Genomic DNA, 25,811 nt, shown 5'->3' with positions numbered 1-25,811 from the left:
GCAGGCTGCTATTCTCCCATGGAGACGATCGCAGAGATGCTGGATGTAGTCCTGTGGAACGGCTTGCCATGCCATTTCCACCTGGCGCCTCAGTTGGACCAGCGTTCGTGCTGGACGTGCAGACCGCGTGCGACGACGCTTCATCCAGTCCCAAACATGCTCAATGGGGGACAGATCCGGAGATCTTGCTGGCCAGGGTAGTTGACTTACACCTTCTAGAGCACGTTGGGTGGCACGGGATACATGCGGACGTGCATTGTCCTGTTGGAACAGCAAGTTCCCTTGCCGGTCTAGGAATGGTAGAACGATGGGTTCGATGACGGTTTGGATGTACCGTGCACTATTCAGTGTCCCCTCGACGATCACCAGTGGTGTACGGCCAGTGTAGGAGATCGCTCCCCACACCATGATGCCGGGTGTTGGCCCTGTGTGCCTCGGTCGTATGCAGTCCTGATTGTGGCGCTCACCTGCACGGCGCCAAACACGCATACGACCATCATTGGCACCAAGGCAGAAGCGACTCTCATCGCTGAAGACGACACGTCTCCATTCGTCCCTCCATTCACGCCTGTCGCGACACCACTGGAGGCGGGCTGCACGATGTTGGGGCGTGAGCGGAAGACGGCCTAACGGTGTGCGGGACCGTAGCCCAGCTTCATAGAGACGGTTGCGAATGGTCCTCGCCGATACCCCAGGAGCAACAGTGTCCCTAATTTGCTGGGAAGTGGCGGTGCGGTCCCCTACGGCACTGCGTAGGATCCTACGGTCTTGGCGTGCATCCGTGCGTCGCTGCGGTCCGGTCCCAGGTCGACGGGCACGTGCACCTTCCGCCGACCACTGGCGACAACATCGATGTACTGTGGAAACCTCACGCCCCACGTGTTGAGCAATTCGGCGGTACGTCCACCCGGCCTCCCGCATGCCCACTATACGCCCGCGCTCAAAGTCCGTCAACTGCACATACGGTTCACGTCCACGCTGTCGCGGCATGCTACCAGTGTTAAAGACTGCGATGGAGCTCCGTATGCCACGGCAAACTGGCTGACACTGACGGCGGCGGTGCACAAATGCTGCGCAGCTAGCGCCATTCGACGGCCAACACCGCGGTTCCTGGTGTGTCCGCTGTGCCGTGCGTGTGATCATTGCTTGTACAGCCCTCTCGCAGTGTCCGGAGCAAGTATGGTGGGTCTGACACACCGGTGTCAATGTGTTCTTTTTTCCATTTCCAGGAGTGTATTTATATGTAATATATTTATATCTAATATATTTATATGTTATATATAAGTAAATCTGCAGTTTATAAAAGGAGACGTTAGTACCCAATATCTCAAAAGGGCTTGACCAACTTCCTTCAAGTTTCTACATGATACTCTAATGAACTTTCAGATGGACGTAGGCTATATTTTTTAAATATGTGTAGTACACAAATACACTGAAGAGCCAAATAAACTGGCACAACTGCCTAATATCGTTTAGGGCCCCCGCGAGCACGCGGAAGTGCCGCAAAACGACGTGGGATGCCTGTTGATTGCCCAGCAGTGAAATCTGCAGCAGTTTGCGGAAGGGCTGCACTTCTTGTCACGTTGAACGAGTCTCTTCAGTCGTCGTTGGTCCCGTTCTTGCAGGATCTTTTTTTGGCCGCAGCGATGTCGGAGATTTGATGTTTTACCAGATTCCTGATATTCACGGTACTGTCGCGAAATGGTTGTACGGGAAAATGCCCACTTCATCGCTACTTCGGAGATGCTATGTCCAACCGCTCTTGCACCGACTGTAACACCACGTTCAGACTCACTTAAATCTTGATAAGCTGCCATTGTAGCAGCAGTAGCCGATCTAAGAACTGCGCCAGACACTTGCTGTCTTATATAGGCGTTGCCGACCGCAGCGCCGTATTCTGCCTGTTTACATATCTGTGTACTTGAATACGCACACCTATACCAGTTTCTTTGGCGCTTCACTCTATAAGAACGTGGATTATTACAGTTACCTAACAAATTAAAATTCCTGAGAAGATGTATGTGAGCGCATGGTTTCTCGGCGAATTCCATATATGAAGTCTTCACGGGTTGTCAGCAGAATAGCGTCGTCGTCTCGCCTGAAGATGATGGAGACGCATTCCAGCGAATCGTTGCTACGAGACGGCGACGCCACTTGGCTGACAACTCGTGAAGACTTCATATATCCTGAGAATCTGTTCTCTTTCATGAGGTCTGATTTCTTTGAAAAACTCAGTGGGCAATTTCGGCCACTGCCTAACTCATGAGACATTGTCATAAAGTTTCCAAAATTATTACTCACTCTGCCACGACGTTGTCTCTGTTTAGCAGACTGATTAATAGGTGGCTTCTCACCTTTATCTTTTGTTGATCCACACATTTTAAAGATCCTAAGAGGATCACACAGTAATCACACTTCAAAGTAAACAATGTTGCTAAAGAACACAACAGAAAGTAAAGCCGGCCGCTGTGGCCGAGCGGTTCTAGGCGCTTCAGTCCGGAACCGCGCTGCTGCTACGGTCGCAGTTTCGAATCCTGCCTCGGACATGGATGTGTGTGCTGTCCTTAGGTTATTTAGGTTTAAGTAGTTCTAAGACTAGGGGAATGATGACCTCAGATGCTAAGTACCGTAGTGCTCAGAGCCATCTGAACCATTTTGAACCACAGAGTAAGAAATTCAACCGATCACCAAGCCAACTGACCCATCAGGTGTAAGGGAAACAGTGTAAGGGGACCTTGGACTTGCACCACTCTTTCTGTGAGAAGACTGGCTTAAAAATTCTTTGTATTTTGGTGACTTGCCACGATATTTGATAGTCGTTTTAACTGCCTTCGAACACCGACAGCTGGCCATCAGAATGTGCCATAAACTAATCTCCGAATGAAATGGACATAAACCGTTTTTCCCGCAGTGTCTTAGGAGATTTACCTTTATGGCTTATCGATTGTTGACTAGAAAAGTATTACAGAATATGGATTTGCAATAACAATAGATAAGGCTGAAGGTCATGACAGAATGGGGAACAGGAAACGCACAAAGGGGTGGGAGGAAATGAACACAGAAGTGGAAAAAAAGGAGATGGAGAGAGTGAGGGGGGCAGGAGTAGATGGAGAAAGATGGGGGGGGGGGGGAGGAAGATGGATAGAGAAAGGGGGGACTAGGTGATGGAAGAGAAGCAGGGGGGGGCAGGAGATGATGGAGAGGGGAGGGAGGACAAGTTAGACAGAGAAAGGGGGAGGAGGTGAGGACAAAAAGAGGTTGAGATGCGGCAAAAGGAGGCGGCGAGAGAGGGGAGGGAGGAGAAGATGGAGAGAGTGAGTAGTTGGAGGTGATCGACAGAAAGGGAGTGACAGAGAGGTCACAGGAGGGGATGGAGAGAGAGAGAGAGAGGAGAAGATCAGAGTGAAGGGTAGGAGGTGATGGACAAAGGAAGGAGGAGGACATGCACAAAGAAAGCGTGAGGGGGAGATGGACACAGACAGGGGAGAGCAGCAGATTAGGATGTACAGTATGTCCAGTTCCCTATACATATTACAAAGGTGTGCTTTCTCTTTTGTTTCTTTTCCATTTAAACAGACTGAGGAACAGCAAGTGTGGCCTCATACAGCTAGTAAATAATAAATAAATCGAAGGCAGGATGACAGCTGTGAGCTGCACAAACATTACTACAGATCGCCTGCGTCCTTTCACGCTCGATGTAGTTGCCGACAGTGGTGATACCTTCCGGCAGGACAATGTGCACGCACTAGCCCACAGTGGTTTGGGGGGCATTCTAGTGGACTCATGTCGATGTCTCGGCCACAAAGGCCTTCTAATGTGGATTCAATGGAACACATCTCGATCACTGTCTGGCGCCAGCCCTCCGTCTCCAAACCACCGACCCATAATTTACGGGAATTGTGTGACACGTGCCACCTCCTTCTGGAAACCTACCGAGGTAGAATCTGTGGCATGCAGAATCTCTCTTGTATTGCGTTCTGAAGGTGGACCAGCTCGGTATCGAGCGAGCAGAAGGGCCACGGGAGCTCTCCGCTGGACTGTGCCCCGATTGGATTTGGGGCGGCGACGTCACAACACGTGCTGGAGCTACAGGGATGTATGTCGCTGGAGACTGGAATGCTGGAGAACTGTGCAAGATGATTTGGTGAAGCAGTAGTGGTCGCAACGTGGGGTGCATCCACAGTGTGGCAGTTTCCAGGGACGGTGATGCGTGTGGTTGAGGTGGCACTCTCGCGCTACGAGCAGCGCCTGTGTTGTCTGATGTGCGAATTCTGAGAAGCCGCTTGTGGGCGGCCACTGGACATAAAGTGTGGGCAGAGCCAAGCGGAGGTGGGGCGGCCTAAGTGGACCTCAGGCTGCTGCGTGCGAGTTTCGGCGGCCGGAGGATTTGGCGTTCTGCCTGGGGCAGCGAAAAGAGGAAGATCCCGCAAGGCTCAGTACGAGGTCCAGTCGTAAAATCCGCAAATTTATCAAAAGCCCCACTGTGGTGCAGTGATTAACACCGCGTACCATCCAATCTCTTGTTCAAGGCTCCGTACGGTGTATGGCGGAGGCTAAATTGGTTCTAGCCAAACAATGTAAACATTGTCTAACTCTACAGTGGACAAGTGAAAGAAGGTTGAGCAGCCTATTGCGTTACAGTGCAACAGGAAGAATGTCACTCATTGAGGTAATTGTTCATTTGTGACAATTACAGCAGTTAACAAACACGACCCATACACCAATCACTGACTTAATTCTTCACAGTGCCTCATACATATACACAACTGGCCACTAAAATTGCTACACCACGAAGATGACTGTCGTTGCCTGGTGAAACGTTGTTGTGATGCCTCGTGTAAGGTGGAGTATTGCGTACCATCACGTTTCCGACTTTGATAAAGGTTCGATTGTAGCCCATCGTGATTGCGGTTTACCGTATCGCGACATTGCTGCTGGCGTTGGTCGAGATCCAATGACTGTTGGCAGAATATGGAATCGGACGGTTCAGGAGGGCAATACGGAACGCCGTGCTGGATCCCGACGGCCTCGTATCACTAGCAGTCGAGATGACAGGCAGGTCTGGTGATGGAGCAGGCCGAGGCAACATGTCAGCACTCTGCAGAGCATGTTAGCTTACTGCAGCGATAGGTAGGCGAGTGTTATCCTGTTGGAAAATACCCCCTGTAATGTTGTTCACGAATGGCAGCACAACAGGTGGAATCGCCAGACTGACGTACAAATTTGTGCAGTCAGGGCATGCGTGATAACTGTGAGAGTGCTCCTGCTGTCATAGGAAATCCCACCCCAGAGCGTAACTCGGGGTGTATGTCCAGTCAGTCTAACACGCAGACAGGTCGGTTGCAGGGCCTCATCGTAACCACCGAGGCAGAGTCAGCTTTCATCAGAAGAGGTAACAGACCTCACCCTGCCACTCAAGCGGAGGCGGTGGTTTGGGGTCAGTGGAATGAACGATTCAGGGTGTCTAGCTCGCCGGCCGCTGTGGCCGAGCGGCTCTTGGTGCTTCAGTCCGGAACCGCACTGCAGCTACGATCGCAGGTTCGAATCCTGCCTCGGGCATGGATGTGTGTGATGTCCTTAGGTCAGTTAGGTTTAAAGCACTCCATCTCCAGGCCACAAGTGGCCCATCGGGACCATCCGACCGCCGTGTCATCCTCAGCTGAGGATGCGGATAGGAGGGGCATGTGGTCAGCACACCGCTCTCCTGGTCGTTACGATGGTTTTCTTCGACCGGAGCCGCTACTATTCGGTCGAGTAGCTCCTCAATTGGCATCACGAGGCTGAGTGCACCCCGAAAAATGGCAACAGCGCACGGCGGCCTGGGCGGTCACCCATCCAAGTACCGGCCATGCCCGACAGCGCTTAACTACGGTAATCTGACGGGAACCGGAGTATCCACTGCGAAAAGGCCGTTGCCATAGTTAGGTTTAAGTAGTTCTAAGTTCTAGGGGACTGATGACCTCAGATGTTAAGTCCCGTAATGCTTACGAGGGGACGTTCTGGGAGGTGCATCGAGCTATGAGTTCCCACTTCGCCTGCTTATAGTGTGGGTAGGCACCTATCAGACCCTAAAATTGTAGGTACCAATGCGGTCTCGTTTTTGAAATATATGCAGAAAAGTTTCACTATTGTGGCAAGTGAGCGAGTAGCCGAGTGGGGGAAAAAAATGGCAAGCGAGCGAGACCCCCGTCCAGGCGACCCTGGTTCAATACCTGTCTACGCTACTTTTTTTTTTTTTTTTTTAATGCTTATTTTTATTTGTAATTACTCATGAAAATTTTGCAAGGAATTGATTAAAAAGGACTACAAGCCTCTATAAATCAAAATCACAAATTGAATGTCACATTTTGTTTCGATCTTTTGCGTTTATTTTTATTTTAACAGGAAATTAACCGTAACTAAAACGTTGGCATACATACATTTGCCTATTTACCTGAAAACTGAGAAAAGTTGTTAAAATATTTCTTCGAAAATAGTCATAAACCCGTCGTACAAATGTTGGGACAGGGTCCTAGAAAATTTTATAGCTGTCAGATCGTTGACGCGCCGTCGCGCCTAATCCAGTTCATTGCCTGTGACCGTTGGCGTTCCACTATTTGTACCTGCCGTTCCACGAATAAAGGGACTCTACTGTCTGTGTACGTGAGTAGCGACGGTTATAACTGGCGAATAAACGTTTCTCGTCAGTTGAAAGCTTGGCTTTGAAGTGTGCAGACGTTTATCCTTTAAAATGGAGCAAAGTGCAAGTTGTTCACGAGTTGTCAATGTGCGCAATTTTGACAACATTGAACATTTGGTGGAAGACCAAGGAGGTTCAAAAAATGTTCAAATGTGTCTGAGATCCTATGCGACTTAACTGGTTAGGTCATCAGTCCCTAAGCTTACACACTACTTAACCTAAATTACCCTAAGGACAAACACACACACCCATGCCTGAGGGAGGACTCGAACCTCCGCCGGGACCAGCCGCACAGTCCGTGACTGAAGCGCCCCAGACCAAGCAGGTCTCTTGTGGGCTGCAGCTAACTATGAAGAACGGCAGGAGTTAACAAATTTTGACAAAATTTGACATTCAATGTGTAATTGTGATTCGTAGAGTCTTGTAATTCTTTTTAGTCAATTCCTTGCTGAATTTTGATGATAAATTATGAATTAAAAAAGGCATTTGAAATAAAAAAGGAAACAAAAGTAGCATAGACGGGTCTCGAACCAGGGTCGCCTGGACGGGAGTCTCGCTCCCTTGTCACTTTTTTTATTTATTTATTTTTATATAGATATCAATGTGCGAAGAGTCATAATTAATGAAGCCTGGAAAACTAAAACAGAATTAAGACACCATCGAAGATAGTAAACATAAATAACATGAAAATAAAGCTACCACTTCGTAGTTAGGCTTCCCAGCGACTGCGCCCACTGATAAAGATAGTTCAATATGTGATCGTTTGCAGTTCGTTCTGACCTCATCTGCCACTGCCTGGAACATTCCAGCTGCACGGCGGGCTGTGAAAGGCACTCCAGAGGTGGTTTGCGAAGCATTGTCGATATCTGGTATGCCCGGAAATAGCGTGATGCCTTTCTTGCAAATAGAGCCAGAAGTCAAGGAAATTCTTGTGTCCGTCTCGATAGAGGTAATGGACCGCATGACCACGTATCAAAGTGACGGAGTTGGTCCGAGTCTTGGGGTAGAATGTCTCATCCGGAAACAATAACGTGCGTGCAGATGTATGCTCCGGCGTAACTCGCAAGAGACAAGCCAGCATCTGCCGCACTAGGTGCCAAACCGCTTCCGCCTCTGTACAGGAGAAGGGGTGCTCGTCAGAATCTACTGTATTGCAACCCACACAATTGGGAGATTCTGTCATGTGGCTACTCGGCTACTCGCTCACTTGCCACAATAGTGAAACTTTTCTGTATATAAAGAGCTGCCCTAACTTCAACAGGCAATATTTGAAAAACGAGGCCGCATTGGCACCTATAGTTTTAGGGTCTGATAGGTGCCTACCCACACTGTAAGCAGCCGAACTGGGAGCTCGTAACGCGATGCACCGCTCACAAGTATTATTGTTGCCAATCGCTACAAACACAAAAACAGAACTAATTTCAAATCTATCGCAAAGACACGCGAATTAACTGTCTACACCATATCTACTTACGTTTTCAAAATAAAAAAGTAATTTTCAAACCCACAAATCCGTGCACAAACACCATAAAAACCTCTCTACTTTCCGCCAAAACACACGCGCGGCAGTACATCCATACGGCTGATTGTCGAACTGGTTCAGTTCATCCTGTCATTTACGATCGCTGGGAAGAACTACTACGAGCTTAACAGCAGCAGTAGAGTGTACACACTTAACTAAATAACAAATTTCGTACGAAATGTTGCTCAGTATAGGATACATCGAGGGAATGAAGTCTGTAGCTGATCAGCTGCACTATGCGTTAAAGGGTTAAGTACTTCTTCACTACTGGTCATTAAAATTGCTACACCAAGTAGAAATGCAAATGATAAGCGGGTATTCTTTGGACAAATATATTATACTACAACTGACATGTTATTACATTTTCACGCAATTTGGGTGCATAGATCCTGAGAAATCAGTACCCAGAACAACCACCTCTGGCCGTAATAACGGTCTTGATACGCCTGGGCATTGAGTCAAACAGAGCTTGGCTGGCGTGTACAGGTACAGCTGCTCGTGCAGCTTCAACACGATACCGCAGTTCATAAAGAGTAGTGACTGGCGTATTGTGACAAGCCAGTTGCTCGGCCACCATTGACCAGACGTTTCCAATTGGTGAGAGACCTGGAGAATGTGCTAGCCGGGGCAGCAGTCGAACATTTTCTGTATCCAGAAAGGCCCGTACAGGACCTGCAACATGCGGTCGCGCATTATCCTGCTGAAATGTAGGGTTTAGCAGGGATCGAATGAAGGGTAGAACCACGGGTCGTAACACGTCTGAAATGTAACGTCCACTGTTCAAAGTGCCGTCAATGGGAACAAGAGGTGACCGAGACGTGTAACGAATGGCACCCCATACCATCACGCCGGCTGACACGCCAGTATGGCAATGACGAATACACGCTTCCAATGTGCGTTCACCGCGATGTCGCCAAACACGGATGCTGTAAACAGAACCTCGATTCATCCGAAAAAATGACGTTTTGCCATTCGTGCGCCCAGGTTCGTCGTCGAGTACACCATCGCAAGCGCTCCTGTCTGTGATGCAGCGTCAAGGGTAACCGCAGCCGTGGTCTCCGAGCTGATAGTCCGTGCTGATTCAAACGTCGTCGAACTGTTCGTGCAGAAGGTTGTTGTGTTGCAAACGTCCCCATATGTTGACTCAGGGATGGACCGTGTACTTACCGACCAAGCACAACAAGCGTGGAACTCCATCCCATAGACAGACATCTGGCATCTGTACAAGAAAATGCATGCACGTTTGCATGCTTGCATACAACATTCTGCCGGGCTAAACCTTTTATTTTATGTACAAGCACTTCACATTTGCAATAGTATATCTCGCACTTACATTAACCTGTCATCTTGGATTGTTAATCACTTAAATATGTTGGGTTGGGTTGTTTCGGGGAGAAGACCAGACAGCGAGGTCACGGTCTCATCGGATTAGGGAAGGACGGGGAAGGAAGTCGGCCGTGCCCTTTCAAAGGAACCATCCCGGCATTTGCCTGGAGCGATTTAGGGAAATCAGGATGGCCGGACGCGGGATTGAACCGTCGTCCTCCCGAATGCGAGTCCAGTGTGCTAGCCACTGCGCCACCTCGCTCGGTACACTTAAATATGTTACGCAGACAGACGTATTCCCGAAATTTCGTTACTCTACAGTAATTACTTTTTGGTGCTGTGATTTTTTTTCTGTTAGTATAATTGTTTCTGGTATACAGTTTAGATTGCCTACAGCGACAACATAGATATGGGAAAGAGGAAAATGTTAGCATCTAATACGTGTTAGGTCATCATCATCATCATCTTGGACACTTTCCAGCCTCTGGCTGGGTCTGTATGGAACATAGGCCTCTCCATCGTGCTCTGTCTAGCCACAATCTTCTCCTTCCCTCTGGACGCATTCCTCTATTCCTTTCAGCCATCTGTCTCTCGGTCTTCCTCGTCGTCTCTTTCCTTCTAGTTTCATCTCGTGTATGCTCCTGGGAATCCTCTGCCATTCTCTTAACGTGTCCATACCATCTCAGCCTTGATTTCTCCTGTAATGGTTCCACCTTCATTAACTGTCTGATCCTCTCATTTCTTAACCTGTCACTCCAATACTGTTTCTCCTGTCATGGTTCCACCTTCATTAACACTCTGATCCTCTCATTTCTTAACCTGTCACTCCAATACTGTTTCTCAAGAATTTCACGTCACTAGCTTGTACTTTGCTTTTCTCTCTTCCTTTCATAACCCAGGTTTCTGATGCTTATGTCAGGATCGGGACATAGTATGACCTGTATATAACCTTTATTTCTGATTTGGGGGTGCATCCTTGCTCCATATCAGACTTCTGGCACTCTTCCGAAATGCTTATGCTTTTCTCCTCCACTCGTTTGTTTCTCTGTCGTTTTTCCATCTTACTGCATCAGGCATCCACTCTCCTTAATCGTTCCCCACCAATTGTTATTCCATTTGTTCCTCTCTCCTTCTTTCTTGTTGTGATAATCAAAACGGTTCAAATGGGTCTGAGCACTATGGGACTTAACTTCTGAGGTCACCAGTCCCCTAGAACTTAGAACTACTTAAACCTAACTAACCTAAGGACATCACACACATCCATGCCCGCAGCAGGATTCGAACTTGCGACCGTAGCGGTCGCGCGGTTCCCGACTGTAGCGCCTAGAACCGCTCGGCCACTCCGTTATGATAATCATCTCACTCTTACTTATAATAAATTTCATCCCATAACTTTGTACTGTACTCATTATATCATCCACCACTACAATGAAGAGTAATGGTGGAAGAGCACTTCCCTGTCTCAAGCCATTCCTCTGTTCAATCCAAGCTGATCTCTCCCCTCCCATTTTCTCACAGCTCAAGCTTCCATGATACATTTCCCTTATCCTCCAAATAATCTGTTTTGCTACTCCTCTGTTCTCCAGGGCTTTCCACACTTTGCTTCTATGTACACATTATACGCTTTTTCAATGTCCAGGAAGGTCATTAGCAGATCTATTCCATATTCATAGTCCTGTTCCTGCACTTGTCTTACAGCAAAAATTAGATCCACCTTGGACCTTCCTGTTCTGAAGCCATGTTGCTCAACTGTCATTCTTCCTTCTAGTTTTGCCCAAATTCGTACTTCCAAAATTTTCTCAAAAATCTTTGCACAATGGCTCATCAGTGTTATCCCCCAATAGTTCTTGCACTCTCTTCTATATCCCTTCTTAAAGATCTGGACAATTATTCCCTTCTTCCAGTCTTCTGGGATCATCTTCTGTGCCAGTCGCTGTGGCTGAGCGGTTCTGGGCGCTTCAGTCGGGAACCGCACTGCTGCTACGGTCGCAGGTTCGAATCCTGCCTCAGGCATAAATGTTTGTGATGTCCTTAGGTTAGTTAGGTTTATGCAGTTCTAAGTCTAGGGGACTGATGACCTCACATGTTAAGTCCCATAGTGCTCAGAGCCATTTGAACCATCATCTTCTGTCTGCACACAACTTTCATTACTCGATATAGCCATTGTATCCCCACCTCTCCTGTTGCTCTTACCATCCCAATGCCTCTTCCACTTTTCCAAGGTCTTTTTCTATTTGCTGTTCCTCTTTTCTTCTCCTCGGCTTTTTCCTCCTCATTCAGGTCTCCATTCGGGTTCAGGAGTAGTTCAAAATACTCCTTCCACTTAATTTCAGTTCCTCCTTATTCTCTACATCTTGTCCACTTTTGTTCACCATTCGAACATAATCTGTCTCGTACCGTTCGTCCTCTTACTTTTTTTAATCATCCCATATAACACCTTTTTTGAACCTTGACTATCCCCAAGACATGTTAGGTATTGGGAATTATTTTCTGATGGTATTTGCTTGTACGAAAATGCAACATGGACTCTAGACAGTTGAGGCAAATAGAGAAAAAGTGGTGTTACGAAAGAATGACGGAGACTAGTTCGGTAGATAGAGTAAGTAGTGAGGAGTTACTGAAGTGAATTGGGGGAAAAATTGTTGACCAAAAGAAGGCATTGATTGATAGGATACACCTTGAGGCAGGAAGAAATCGTTGACTGCGGCAGGTGTTGATGTTGTAGAGGGAGATCAAGCCATGAATACTGAAAGCAGATTCAAATGGCGGTTTTTGTTGGTAAGAGGATGTTGGTGCTGCTCTCGAATTGCTAGGTCTACCATTTTGGCACATCGACGATGCAACAGGTTGCCGCAGAGCTGCTGCCACCTGTGGAATGCAAAGACAGGCTGGGAGGCGCCAAAGCGACAGCCACTTGTGTCTATAAGACACACACACACACTTACACACGAGGCGTGACGTCAAGGCGCTGCAGGAGGTGTGTATACACAAGGCGCAAATCGGCCTAAACAAGCTGTATTGACGACTGCGACCGCATCTGGCCTGCGTTTACCAGCAGCTGCCCGCACGTCCACCGATATATATCACCTTCTGTATCAGCGGCGGCGCTGCATATACAAGGTGACACTGGCGAAAAATCCGTCTGAAGTACATTATTTACTCAGAAGTATCCGGACCCCATTTAGTAGGCATTAATATGCTCTGATTAATTACACTGTCATACTTCTTTGTCAAAGCTGATATGTCAAATATTTGTGTCAAAGAAATTTGACGATGTAATGGGGAACATTGTCAAATTTCGCCTGTCGTCAAATAAATACACTACTGGCCATTGAAATTGCTACATCACGAAGATGACGTGCTGCAGACGCGAAATTTAACCAACAGGAAGAAGACGCTGTGATATGCAAATGATTAGCTTTTCAGAGCATTCACACAAGGCTGGTGCCGACATGAGGAAAGTCTCCAGCCGATTTCTCATACACAAACAGCAGTTGACCGGCGTTGCCTGGTGAAACGTTGTTGTGATGCCTCGGGTAAGGAGGAGAAATGCGTACCATCAAGTTTCCGACTTTGATAAACGTCGGATTGTAGCCTATCGCGATTGCGGTTTGTCGTATCGCGACATTGCTGCTCGCGTTGGTAGACATCCAATGACTCTTAGCAGAATATGGAATCGGTGGGTTCAAGAGGGTAATACGGAACGCCGTGCTGGATCCCAACGGCCTCGTATCACTAGCAGTCGAGATGACAGGAATCTCATCAGAATGGCTGTAACGGATCGTGCAGCCACGTCTCGATCCCTGAGTCAACAGATGGGGGCGTTGGCAAGACAACAACCATCTGCACGAACAGTTCGACGACGTTTGCAGCAGCACGTACTATCAGCTCGGAGACTGTGGCTGCGGTTACCCTTGACGCTGCATCACAGACAGGAGCGCCAGCGATCGTGTATTCGACGACAAACCTGGGTGCACGAATGCCAAAACGTCATTTTTTCGGATGAATCCAGGTTCTGTTTACAGCATCGTGATGGTCGCATCCGTGTTTGGCGACATCGCGGTGAACGCACATCGGAAGCGTGTATTCGTCATCGCCATACTGGCGTATCACCCGGCGTGATGGTATGGGGTGCCATTGGTTACACGTCTCGGTCACCTCTTGTTCGGATTGACGGCACTTTGAACAGTGGACGTTACATTTCAGACGTGTTACGATCCGTGACTCTATCCTTCATTCGTTCCCTGCGAAACCCTACATTTCAGCAGGATAATGCACGACCACATGTTGCAGGTCCTGTACAGGCCTTTCTGGAAACAGAAAATGTTCATCTGCTGCCCTGGCCAGCACATTCTCCATATCTCTCACCAACTGAAAACGTCTGGTCAATGGTGGCCGAGCAACTGGCTCCTCACAATACGCCAGTCACTACTCTCGATGAACTTTGGTATCGTGTTGAAGCTGCATGGGCATCTGTACCTGTACACGCCATCCAAGCTCTGTTTGAGTCAATGCCCAGGCGTATCGAGGCTGTTATTACGGTCAGAGGTGGTTGTTCTGGGTACTGATTTCTCAGGATCTATGCACCCAAATTGCGTGATAATGTAATCACATGTCAGTTCTAGTATAATAATTTTGTCCAATGAATACCAGTTTATCATCTGCATTTCTTCTTGGTGTAGCAATTTTAATGGCCAGTAGTGTATGATCAAATCTAGGGCCTCACCGTAGATTTGATCATAAAAGTCGTTCGTGCTCTGTTGATCGCAATGTGCAATGTAACCGCTTGGAGCGCTGGCGTCACTGTAGTGTGCTTGTAAACATGGCTTCAAAGTTGGTGTCTTCCTTCGACTCTTCTTTTTTTAATAAACTTGTTTCGGCTTGGGTGGGAGGTGAGCGAGGGAGCACAGTGCCTGCTAAGTAGTGTGTTGACGGGGGTGGGATATGCTGCAGGCGACTCCACGTCCACAGTCACAGCTATAGCCATCCACCTCTACATGTGGAAACATCCAGGCAGCTTTTCAGCAAGACGGAACAGACGATGTGGTCACACTCTAAAATAAAATAAAAAATTCTTTCTTAGCTTTCCGTTCTACTTTGCCAATTTTTGAATTCTGGACGCAACAAGTTAAAAAGCGCTTCACCTGTTTCGTACTTTTTATTAATTGTGTAGTCATTGGAACACTTATTCAAGTAATTAAATTATTCAAACTAGAACTAGTTTGTATTGCTCGTATATGGTATTAAACATTTATTTACGTTCACATATTCCCCCTTCAGTGCTTTATAAATCGCCTCACACGTATTTTCGTCAATGTGCTATGTAACATTCGAGTGCTCTGTTGTAAACTAGAGTAGCTCTCTCCCCTATCAAGAAATCACAGTGCCAGAGTTGGCCTGTATTCTGCACATATAGCATTGCTCAACAGAGTATTGTGTTTTGTAATATGAGAAGCCACTTTACCGAGAAAATACTGAAATACATTCTCATCCCTTCGTAAGTAATTTATATACTCAGCTTGCACTTGCTCCACTTGCAGCTCTTGTAACAAATTTTGATGAATGTTTTTATTATCTCTACTAATACCTATGGCTTCATCCAAGTACGTTTCCTTTTTTCCGCCGCTTTTCTTCCAAGTACACACACAACGCAATTGTGGTACTAGCAACTGCACCGCACAATAACAAGTAGTCGGCCATCTTGAAATCTGATGAAAAATATGACGATAGTGTTATACCCTTTTTTAGCGCCACATGAAAAAGCTTTCTCAAAGAAATTTGACGAATATTTGATCATATTTCTTTGTCAAAGAAATATGATAGTGTAATTCGGAAGCTGGCAGGGGTAAAATACAGGTAGCGAAAGGCTATTTACAATTTGTACAGAAAACAGATGGGAGTTATAAGAGTCGAGGGACATGAAAGGGAAGCAGTGGTTGGGAAGGGAGTGAGACAGGGTTGTTGCCTATTCCCGATGTTATATTGAGCAAGCCGTAAGGGAAACAAAAGAAAAATTCGGAGTAGGGATTAAAATCCATGGAGAAAAATGAAAACTTTGAGGTTCGCCTATGACATTGTAATTCTGGCAGAGACAGCAAAGGACTTGGAAGAGCAGTTGAACGGAATGGACAGTGTCTTGAAAGGAGGGTATCAGATGAACATCAACAAAAGCAAAACGAGGATAACGGAATGTAGTCGAATTAATTCGGGTGATGCTGTCGGAATTACATTAAGAAATGAGACACTTAAAGTAGTAAAGGAGTTTTGCTATTTGGGGAGCAAAATAACTGATGATGATCGAAGTAGAGAGGATATAAAATCTAGACTGGCAATGGCAAGGAAAGCGTTTCTGAAGAAGAGAAATTTGTTAACATCGAGTATAGATTTGAGTGTCAGGAAGTCGTTTCTGAAAGTATTTGTATGGAGTGTAGCCATGTATGGAAGTGAAACGTGGACGATAAATAGTTTACACAACAAGAGCATAGAAGTTTTCGAAATGTGGTGCTACAGAAGAATGCTGAAGATTAGATGGGTAGATCACATAACTAATGAGGAAGTATTGAACAGAATTGGGGAGAAGAGGAGTTTGTGGCACAACTTGACTAGAAGAAGGGATCGGTTGGTAGGACATGTTCTGAGGCATCAAGGGATCACAAATTTAGCATTGGAGGGCAGCGTGGAGGGTAAAAATCGTAGAGGGAGACCAAGAGATGAATACACTAAACAGAAATGGTTCAAATGGCTCTGAGCACTATGGGACTCAACATCTTAGGTCATAAGTCCCCTAGAACTTAGAACTACTTAAACCTAACTAACCTAAGGACATCACACACACCCATGCCCGAGGCAGGATTCGAACCTGCGACCGTAGCAGTCCCGCGGTTCCGGACTGCAGCGCCAGAACCGCTAGACCACCGCGGCCGGCCACTAAACAGAGTCAGAAGGATGTAGGCTGCAGTAGGTAGTGGGAGATGAAGCAGCTTGCACAGGATAGAGTACCATGGAGAGCTGCATCAAACCAGTCTCAGGACTGAAGACCACAACAACAACAACCACAACAACATGGCAGTAAACACTGCGCGCAGTTCTCGGTCGTCATGCAGTGCGCGAGGTGCTTCGAACCATTCTCAAATGGTACAGCAGCCTGCACCACAGGACGCACAACCACCTGTTGACTTCGCTCTCCACTTTGTCGCAATGGTTGAACCTGTCGATGGCTGGCCCTGGACCATCCTACGCACAGACGAAGCTCATTTTCCTCTGACGTACATTCCTCCACTAGTCATTACTTTTCCCGGCTTTCGTAGCCCATTCTCCTTTTCGCAGGCCCTTCGCATCCGTAATGACATCATCATTCCATCTTGTCTGTGGCATTCCTCGGCCCATTCTGCTCTCCACGGATCCTGAGAGTGCTACTCAGGCATAGGTCAACTGAACGATCACAACAACCTTCGGTGAAATTCAAAGCAAGGGCGGTAACATTAGGAGTGCAATCAGAACCCGACTGTTAAATGCAGAGGAGAGAGGGGATATGTAATAAGAGGGCACTGAAGGCGTCTATCAGCAGGAAGAATTGTCTGATGTGATAAGAGAAGGAAAACGAGTCGATTTATGAGAAATAGGATATCCAGTGTTAGGATCAGAATTTGATAGAGGTTTGGAGCTTACAATCGAATAAGGCAAGACGGACAGATAACATTCCATCACAGTATGCTAAATCAGGGGGTGACTATTCACTTTGATGTGCAGTATGTGTGGGTCTGGCGATACACATCTCGGAAGAAAATTTATCCTCACAATTCTCAAGATTACAAGAGCCGACAAGGGCATTAACCTACAGTCAACGTAACAGCTTATGCATGCAAGTTGCCAACAAGAAAAGTATGCAGAAGAACAGAAGAAAAAAATGAGGATGTACAAGATGGACGGTCAGTTTGGCTTTAGGAAAGGTAAACAGGCACCAGAGAGGCAATTCCGACGTAAAGGTTGATAATGGAAGCAAGTCTAAATAAAAATCAAGACACGTTCATTGGATTTGTCGACCGGGAGAAAGCGTTCGACAATGTAAAATGGTGGAAGATGTTCGAAATTCTGAGAAAAATAGGGATAAGCTATAGGGACAGACGGGTAATATTCAATATGTATAAGAGCCAAGAGGGAACAATAAGACTGGAACACAAAGAATGAAGAGCTCGGATTAAAAAGCGTGTAAGTCAGGGATGTAGTCTTTCACTCCTGCTTTTCAACCTATACATCGAAGAAGCATTGACGGAAATAAAAAAAAAATGGATCAAAAATAGAATTAAAATAGAAGGTGAAAAGATATCAGTGATACAATTCGCTGATGACGTTGCTGTCCTGAATGAAAGTGAAGAAGAGTTCCAGGACCTGCTGAATGGGATTAACAATGTAATGAGTACAGAATGTGGACTGAGAGTAAATAGAAGAGAGACGAAATTAATGAGAAGTAGCAGAAATGAGAACAGCGAGAAACTTAACATCAGGATTGATGGTCTCGAAGCAGATGAAATTAAGGAATTCTTGTACTTAGGCACCAAAATAATCCATGAAGGCCAGCCGGGGTGGCCGAGCGGTTCTAGGCGCTTCAGTCCGGAGCCGCGCCACTGCTACGGTCGCAGGTTCGAATCCTGCCTCGCGCATGGATGTGTGTGATGTCCTTAGGTTAGTTAGGTTTAAGTAGTTCTAAGTTCTAGGGGACTGATGACTTCAGATGTTAAGTCCCATAGTGCTTACAAGGGAACCTCCCCATCGCACCGCCTCAGATTTAGTTATAAGTTGGCACAGTGGATAGGCCTTAAAAAACTGAACACAGATCAATCGAGAAAACAGGAAGAAGTTGTGTGGAACTATGAAAAAATAAGCAAAATATACAAACTGAGTAGTCAATGCGCAACATAGGCAACATCAAGGACAATGTGAGCTCAAGAGCGCCGTGCGATTAGTAGAGGAAAGGACGTGCCTCTCCGATGGGAACCGAAAACATTTGATCGCAATGTCATAGGTCAACCGATTCCTCCACAGGTAAACACGTCTGATATATTCTATACGACACTGGTGGGGGCATGTGCGTCACATGACAGGAATATGCTCTCGACCCACCTTCCTTTTACACTTGGCGAATGGGTAAATAGATTCTTCTACCTTGCCTGATTTAAGTTTTCTTGTGGATGTGATAATCACTCCCAATAGGTACGTAAGCATCCTGTCTGAACAGCTGCCATCCACTCATGTCCATTGTGTATGAAACATAACAGTTTGTCAGATAATAATTGTCTGAAAAAAAAAATTAAACTTTTCACTCGAGGGAAGATTTGAACCAGGGACCTCTCGCTCGGCAGCTGCTCACGTTAACCACGGGACCAGGGCGCTCCTGAGCTCATGCTATCCTTGATGTTGCCTATCTTGCGCATGGACTACTCAGTTTGTATATTTTGCTTGTTTTTTTCATAGTTCTATACAACTTCTTCCTGTTTTCTTGATTGATCAGTTTTTCAAGGCCTATCCACTGTGCCAACTTAAAACTAAATCTGGGGGGGGGAGGGGGGGGGGGGTGCGATGGGGAGGTTCCCTTGTTAGAGCCATTTGAACCATTTGTTGCCTGGTCGGACGGGTCTGGTTTCAAATTGCATCGAGCAGATGGACGTGTACGGGTATGGAGACAACCTTATGAATCCATGACACTGCATGTCAGTAGGGGGCTGTTCAAACTGGTGTGGGGCGTGTGCAGTTGATATGATGCGGGACCACTGATACGTGTAGGTACGACTCTGACAGGTGACAGGTACGTAAGCATCCTGTCTGAACAGCTGCCATCCACTCATGTCCATTGTGTATTACGACGGACTTGGGCAATTCCAGCAGGACAATGCGACATCCTATACGTTCAGAATTGCTGCTGAGTGGCTCCAGGAACACTCTTCTGAGTTTAAACACTTCTGCTGGGCACCAAACTCCCCAGACATGACCATTATCGAGCATATCTGGGATGCCTTGCAACGTGCTGTTCAGACGAGATCTCCACCCCCTCGTACTCTTATGGATTTATGAACAGCCCTGCAGTTCCCTCCAGCACTACTTCACACATCAGTCGAGTCCATGCCGCGTCGTGTTGCGACACTTTGCTTGGTGGCGGGGGCCCTACACGATATTAAGCAGGTGTACCAGTTTATTTGGCTGTTCGGTGTAGAATGCCACACGGCGTTGTGTACTAGAGATGGGCAAACTCGTTCATCCTTGGGAACTAGTTCACTGGTGATCGTTATTTTTTTGGGAACCGTTCATTTTTACTCGTTCACCGTTCATTTGTGCTTGGTATATGGTTCTTATGAAAAACTGAAAACTAAAGTGCGCGTCATTTATGACGGCGGCCGAGTTTGGGTTCGTTCTGCGCATCTGACGTCATTAAACACAGTCAGCCAATGAACAGAGAACGACGTTGCCAGAGTTCGACTGCAGTGCAGAGCACGGACGAGTGTCTTCAGTTTTAGAAACGTTCAGTCATAAATAAAGGAATTGAACAAAAGCAATGTCTTGATAGCAGACTTGCTCTTATAGAAAGTTTGGAAAAAACATTCTTTATGCCAACTGCTTCATATTCTATTAATTAATTAAACCAAACAAGCAATAAGCCTCCTAATTCAGGCGATAGCAAGGAAACGTGTTTGTATCATTCTCACTAACCGCTTTTGCGCAATAAAGAACAGCGGTATTTGTTTATTTCCTATTGTACTTCGACGAAACGTGAGGAATTCATTATCATATCAACAGTGTTTGTCGGTATTTTGCTTGATATTTTACAGTCCTCTGGGAGACACATTGAACGACGAGTTACGTTAGCGAAAGGTTGCGAGTTCAAACCTTCTTCAGTGCTTAAAATTATCTTTATTTAAAAAAAAGACACTTGTCTTACTTCATGAATTTTTTTCGTTTGAATGTAATTTTTTGAAATTTCTAGTAGCGGTAGCGTTCTCGCTTCCCGAGCACGGGGTCCCAGGTTCGATTCCCGGCGGGGTCAGGGATTTTTCCTGACACGAGATGACTGGGTGTTGTTGTGTCGTCTTCATCATCATCATTCATCTCCATTACGGTCGGTGGAAGGCAATGGCAAACCACCTCCACTAGGACCTTGCCTAGTAAGGCGGCGCAGGTCTCCTGCGTCGCTCCCCTACACTGTGTGCAGGAGTATGGGACACATCATCATCAGTAGCAACTAAAATCGACCATATGGAAAGTATACGCTATGGACTTTCACCCCTGCAAACTGTTCAAAATTTCGTGCAATGGTTTACGACATCTAATGCTGCACAATAACTGCGTTGAACATCGAAACAAAATTAAATCATTTATGGGGGAAGGTATCAATCAAGAAGATGTGTAAAAATCAAATTTCTGGGCCAAATAGTTTTTGTGAAATCGAATGATAAAGTGTGTCGAAGCAGTCGAAACATCGTGTGTCTGCACAGGCGAGCAGGGCAGTGATGACAAAATCGCGCACATCGCGGAATGCGGGGAGCACGTCTCTGTAGCAGCGAAAGGCTTAATGCGGCAGTGGCGCTTTACTTCGTGAACTGCGCGCTCCCTCCTAAACGTAAGTTTGCGAACTGTACTATACTATGGCGCTGCTTCTCTTGGCGCGTGCAACTGGCAACACAGCAATCCCCCGCGTCAGGGCGGGCATGCGCGAACCGCCAAGATAAAAGAGTTGAACCATAGTAGTGTAGGTGACTGAAGGATGGAGGGCACCAAGAGGGGGCACTTGCCTCCCCCCTGGAGTATAGAGTTTTTATTAATCACAGAATTCTTACACACTTTTAGAAGTAATTTCTGTGATTCTGGAGGACCTCTCGTTTAGCCAACCGTAGCCTTGTGTGGCTGATCGCAGGGAAATAATATAGGGTGGCGCACGGAAAACCGGCCCCGAGTTCAGACTGCTCGCCAATTGCGGACGATGTGTTGCCCATTACGAGCAGATACAACAAACAGACAGACAACTAATAGTCCGCAGCTCGTGGTCGTGCGGTAGCGTTCTCGCTTCCCGCGCCCGGGTTCGATTCCCGGCGGGGTCAGGGATTTTCTCTGCCTCCTGATGACTGGGTGTTGTGTGATGTCCTTAGGTTAGTTAGGTTTAAGTAGTTCTAAGTTCTAGGGGACTGATGACCGTAGATGTTAAGTCCCATAGTGGTCAGAGCCAGACAACTAATAATTAGGCAGTGAAGAAATAACAAGCTAATGGAAGCAACAATTGCGAAACAATCGATGACGATGTGTAGAGAGTTGGAGAAGAGAACATGAAAATCTCACACGACGCTCATGGGCTATAGCTCATGTAGTCTTCTAAACCTGTTGGTGGCTGTTTCCCACCTTAATAGACCACAAGTGTTTGTATAAGATTCTTCGTTTAGACTTCCACTACATAGCTATGCTACGTTGTAAACAATAATCGTTTACACCTTATATATACTTCACGTTGTCTCTGAGTTCGTAGGCGAAGTAGAGACTTTATGGAAGCATAAAATAAAATGTGGTTTTCTCATACTTGCGTCACACGCTTACTAAAAATTAGGTTTTTATGTTGCATTATTAAAGTTAAGATAGCAATAATAATAATAATAATAATAATAATACAGTTAGCAGTAATAAAGTTTTTGGTCTGAAAGCTCCTTCTGAACAAATGTTTTTGAGATAATAAGTAAATACGATTTTATGGCAATCTATGTCTTTTGAGACGGAGAGGCACCGTTTTTCCTACTGAGCCAAAATGACTCACAACCAACTTATTTTTTATTTTATTTTTTTCAAAGAAACCAAACTAGCAGGTAATGCAAATTGGAAACAACCAAACTTAAAAATAATTAGAGCCTTTCTAAATGCAATGTTTCGAATATGAAAGAAACACGAAAATCGTCTTATATGAATTTTCTTACACTAAAAATGAAGCAAATTGTTGAAAGTTAGCTGTTAAATCAAGTCGATGAAACCAAAAAATATGTGAATAACAAAAAAAAAACGCCTTGTTATAAGTATGTCTTCTCCTGTTCATCGATATAATGAAGTGAGCTGATATGCCGTTCTGTTACCTGAAAAGATGTGCCTATTACATACAACGTAATTTTTATGTAATTTACGTAACTATAAAATACTTTATTACCGGTCGTGGACGCTGAATAGCCAGTACCAAGTGCAAGAACAGTTTGGAACACATGTAAAACAGGCGAGCGCAGTGAACGAAACGAGCAACTGGATGCTGAACTAACTACACTCCTGGAAATTGAAATAAGAACACCGTGAATTCATTGTCCCAGGGGAAACTTTATTGACACATTCCTGGGGTCAGATACATCACATGATCACACTGACAGAGCCACAGGCACATAGACACAGGCAACAGAGCATGCACAATGTCGGCACTAGTACAGTGTATATCCACCTTTCGCAGCAATGCAGGCTGCTATTCTCCCATGGAGACGATCGTAGAGATGCTGGATGTAGTCCTGTGGAACGGCTTGCCATGCCATTTCCACCTGGCGCCTCAGTTGGACCAGCGTTCGTGCTGGACGTGCAGACCGCGTGAGACGACGCTTCATCCAGTCCCAAACATGCTCAATGGGGGACAGATCCGGAGATCTTGCTGGCCAGGGTAGTTGACTTACACCTTCTAGAGCACGTTGGGTGGCACGGGATACATGCGGGTGTGCATTGTCCTGTTGGAACAGCAAGTTCCCTTGCCGGTCTAGGAATGGTAGAACGATGGGTTCGATGACGGTTTGGATGTACCGTGTACTATTCAGTGTCCCCTCGACGATCACCAGTGGTGTACGGCCAGTGTAGGAGATCGCTCCCCACACCATGATGCCGGGTGTTGGCCCTGTGTGCCTCGGTCGTATGCAGTCCTGATTGTGGCGCTCACCTGCACGGCGCCAAACACGCATACGACCATCATTGGCACCGAGGCAGAAGCGACTCTCATCGCTGAGGACGACACGTCTCCATTCGTCCCTCCATTCACGCCTGTCGCGACACCACTGGGGGCGGGCTACACGATGTTGGGGCGTGAGCGGAAGACGGCCTAACGGTGTGCGGGACCGTAGCCCAGCTTCATGGAGACGGTTGCGAAGTGTCCTCGCCGATACCCCAGGAGCAACAGTGTCCCTAATTTGCTGGGAAGTGGCGGTGCGGTCCCCTACGGCACTGCGTAGGATCCTACGGTCTTGGCGTGCATCCGTGCGTCGCTGCGGTCCGGTCCCAGGTCGACGGGCACGTGCACCTTCCGCCGACCACTGGCGACAACATCGATGTACTGTGGAGACCTCACGCCCCACGTGTTGAGCAATTCGGCGGTACGTCCACCCGGCCTCCCGCATGCCCACTATACGCCCTCGCTCAAAGTCCGTCAACTGCACATACGGTTCACGTCCACGCTGTCGCGCCATGCCACCAGTGTTAAAGACTGCGATGGAGCTCCGTATGCCACGGCAAACTGGCTGACACTGACGGCGGCGGTGCACAAATGCTGCGCAGCTAGCGCCATTCTACGGCCAACACCGCGGTTCCTGGTGTGTCCGCTGTGCCGTGCGTGTGATCATTGCTTGTACAGCCCTCTCGCAGTGTCCGGAGCAAGTATGGTGGGTCTGACACACCGGTGTCAATGTGTTCTTTTTTCCATTTCCAGGAGTGTAGGAGCAGTCGGCAGTGGAAGTGAGGCATGTGGTCACGCGAAGAACGAGGAGTGCGGCCGAGGGAGACCGAGACTGACAAGGGGAGGCCGCCAATTGTGAAATTCAGATTCAATTCATACTGCGCATAATAAAAGCTCATGGCCAGAGGTGTAATGTGGCAAAGCACCAAGATGCACTTCTCAGCCGTTGTCGAGAAAATCGACAGTTAAAAGAAACCGTTGCAGTGACATACTCTGGACGATTAGTAATTTTCTACAGCGTCGTGGCGCAGCGGTAAGCGCTCGGGTTCGTAATCCGAAGGTCGCCGGATCGAATATCGCGCCGTGCAATTTTTTTTTATTATTAGTTTTTTGTAATTCATATATATATATATATATATATATATATATATATATATATATATATAGTATTAATGAATTGCTTATGCATGTTGGTGAAGGCGGATCGCTCTCCAATTGTACCGCCTCCATGTTTCCGTTTGTTTAACAGGGTGTACCAAAGCTCTCCCGTCCGCACTGATTTTCGACAATGTTCTAAGTTGCGCTAGGGACCGCATCTACTTTCTTTCGAAGTTAGCAGGCAACTACGCTGTTATGCGGCGGCTCGTTTCGGCCCATTCAACATCTGTCCTTCAACTCTCACGAGCGAGTAACGGAGTTTATATTTCATACCTGCCACAGCAAATTTGTGTTCGCGGGGTCTCTATTCTAATTCGAACGTTTGACTTGCGCTATACGTATTCGTTTCGGAATATCGTTTCTACGTCTTCCGTTAACTATGCGTGGTTAACATTATGAAGACAATTAGCAACATTTGTGAAATACAACTTTGTTTGCGGAAAACATAATGATGTTCGAAGTCGCCAGTTTTTCCACGACAAACGACTTTCAACAACTTATTCGCATTACGAACCCGAGCGCTTACCGCTGCGCCGGCCAGAGTGGCCGAGCGGTTAAAGGCGCTACAGTCTTGAATCGCACGACCGCTACGGTCGCAGGTTCGAATCTTGCCTCGGGCATGGATGTGTGTGATGTCCTTAGGTTAGTTAGGTTTAAGTAGTTCTAAGTTCTAGGGGACTTATGACCACAGCAGTTGAGTCCCATAGTGCTCAGAGCCAGCCAGCCAGCTTACCGCTGCGCCACGACGCTGTGCAAAATTATTAATCGTAGAGAGTATATCATCAAAACGGTTTATTTTAACTGTCCATTTTCTCGACAACGGCTGAGAAGTGCATCTTGGTGCTTTGCCACATTACACCTCTGGCCATGGCCTTTTATTAAGCGCAGTATGAATCGAATCTGAATTTCACAATTGGCGGCCTCCCCTTGTGAGACTGAGACGAGCACGCGACCGAGGCTGGAACGAGAACTGCCGAAGTGACCGCCGCGACCGAAGTGAACTAGTGAACCATGAACCGATCGTTCCTCATTCCCGGGAACTATAAGTAGACCGCCGCGACCGAAGTGAACTGTGAACCGATCGTTCCTTGGAATTCGTTCTTCGGTGCTTTCGTTCATCTTGGTGAACCGTTCCTTTGCACCCGTTCGTTCGCGAACTACCCATCTCTATTGTGTACCTGAGGTCGGTG

General features: G+C 46.8%; 2 protein-coding genes and 1 pseudogene across 4 annotated transcripts in view; 1 reads left to right on the top strand and 2 right to left on the bottom strand.

Moving 5' to 3' along the window:
- Window positions 1-25,811, top strand: part of LOC126426826 (uncharacterized) — a 269,461-nt gene that overhangs the window by 136,552 nt on the left and 107,098 nt on the right. The window lies entirely within an intron of this gene.
- Window positions 1-25,811, bottom strand: part of LOC126426822 (serine/threonine-protein kinase OSR1) — a 523,270-nt gene that overhangs the window by 457,898 nt on the left and 39,561 nt on the right. The gene's annotated exons all lie outside the window — the stretch shown is intronic.
- LOC126427539 (5S ribosomal RNA) lies at window positions 5,800-5,917 on the bottom strand (annotated as a pseudogene).

Source organism: Schistocerca serialis, chromosome 11 (genome assembly GCF_023864345.2).
Source record: "Schistocerca serialis cubense isolate TAMUIC-IGC-003099 chromosome 11, iqSchSeri2.2, whole genome shotgun sequence".
NCBI classification, from domain to species: Eukaryota; Metazoa; Arthropoda; class Insecta; order Orthoptera; family Acrididae; genus Schistocerca; species Schistocerca serialis.
This window is presented reverse-complemented; position numbering and strand designations above follow the sequence as displayed.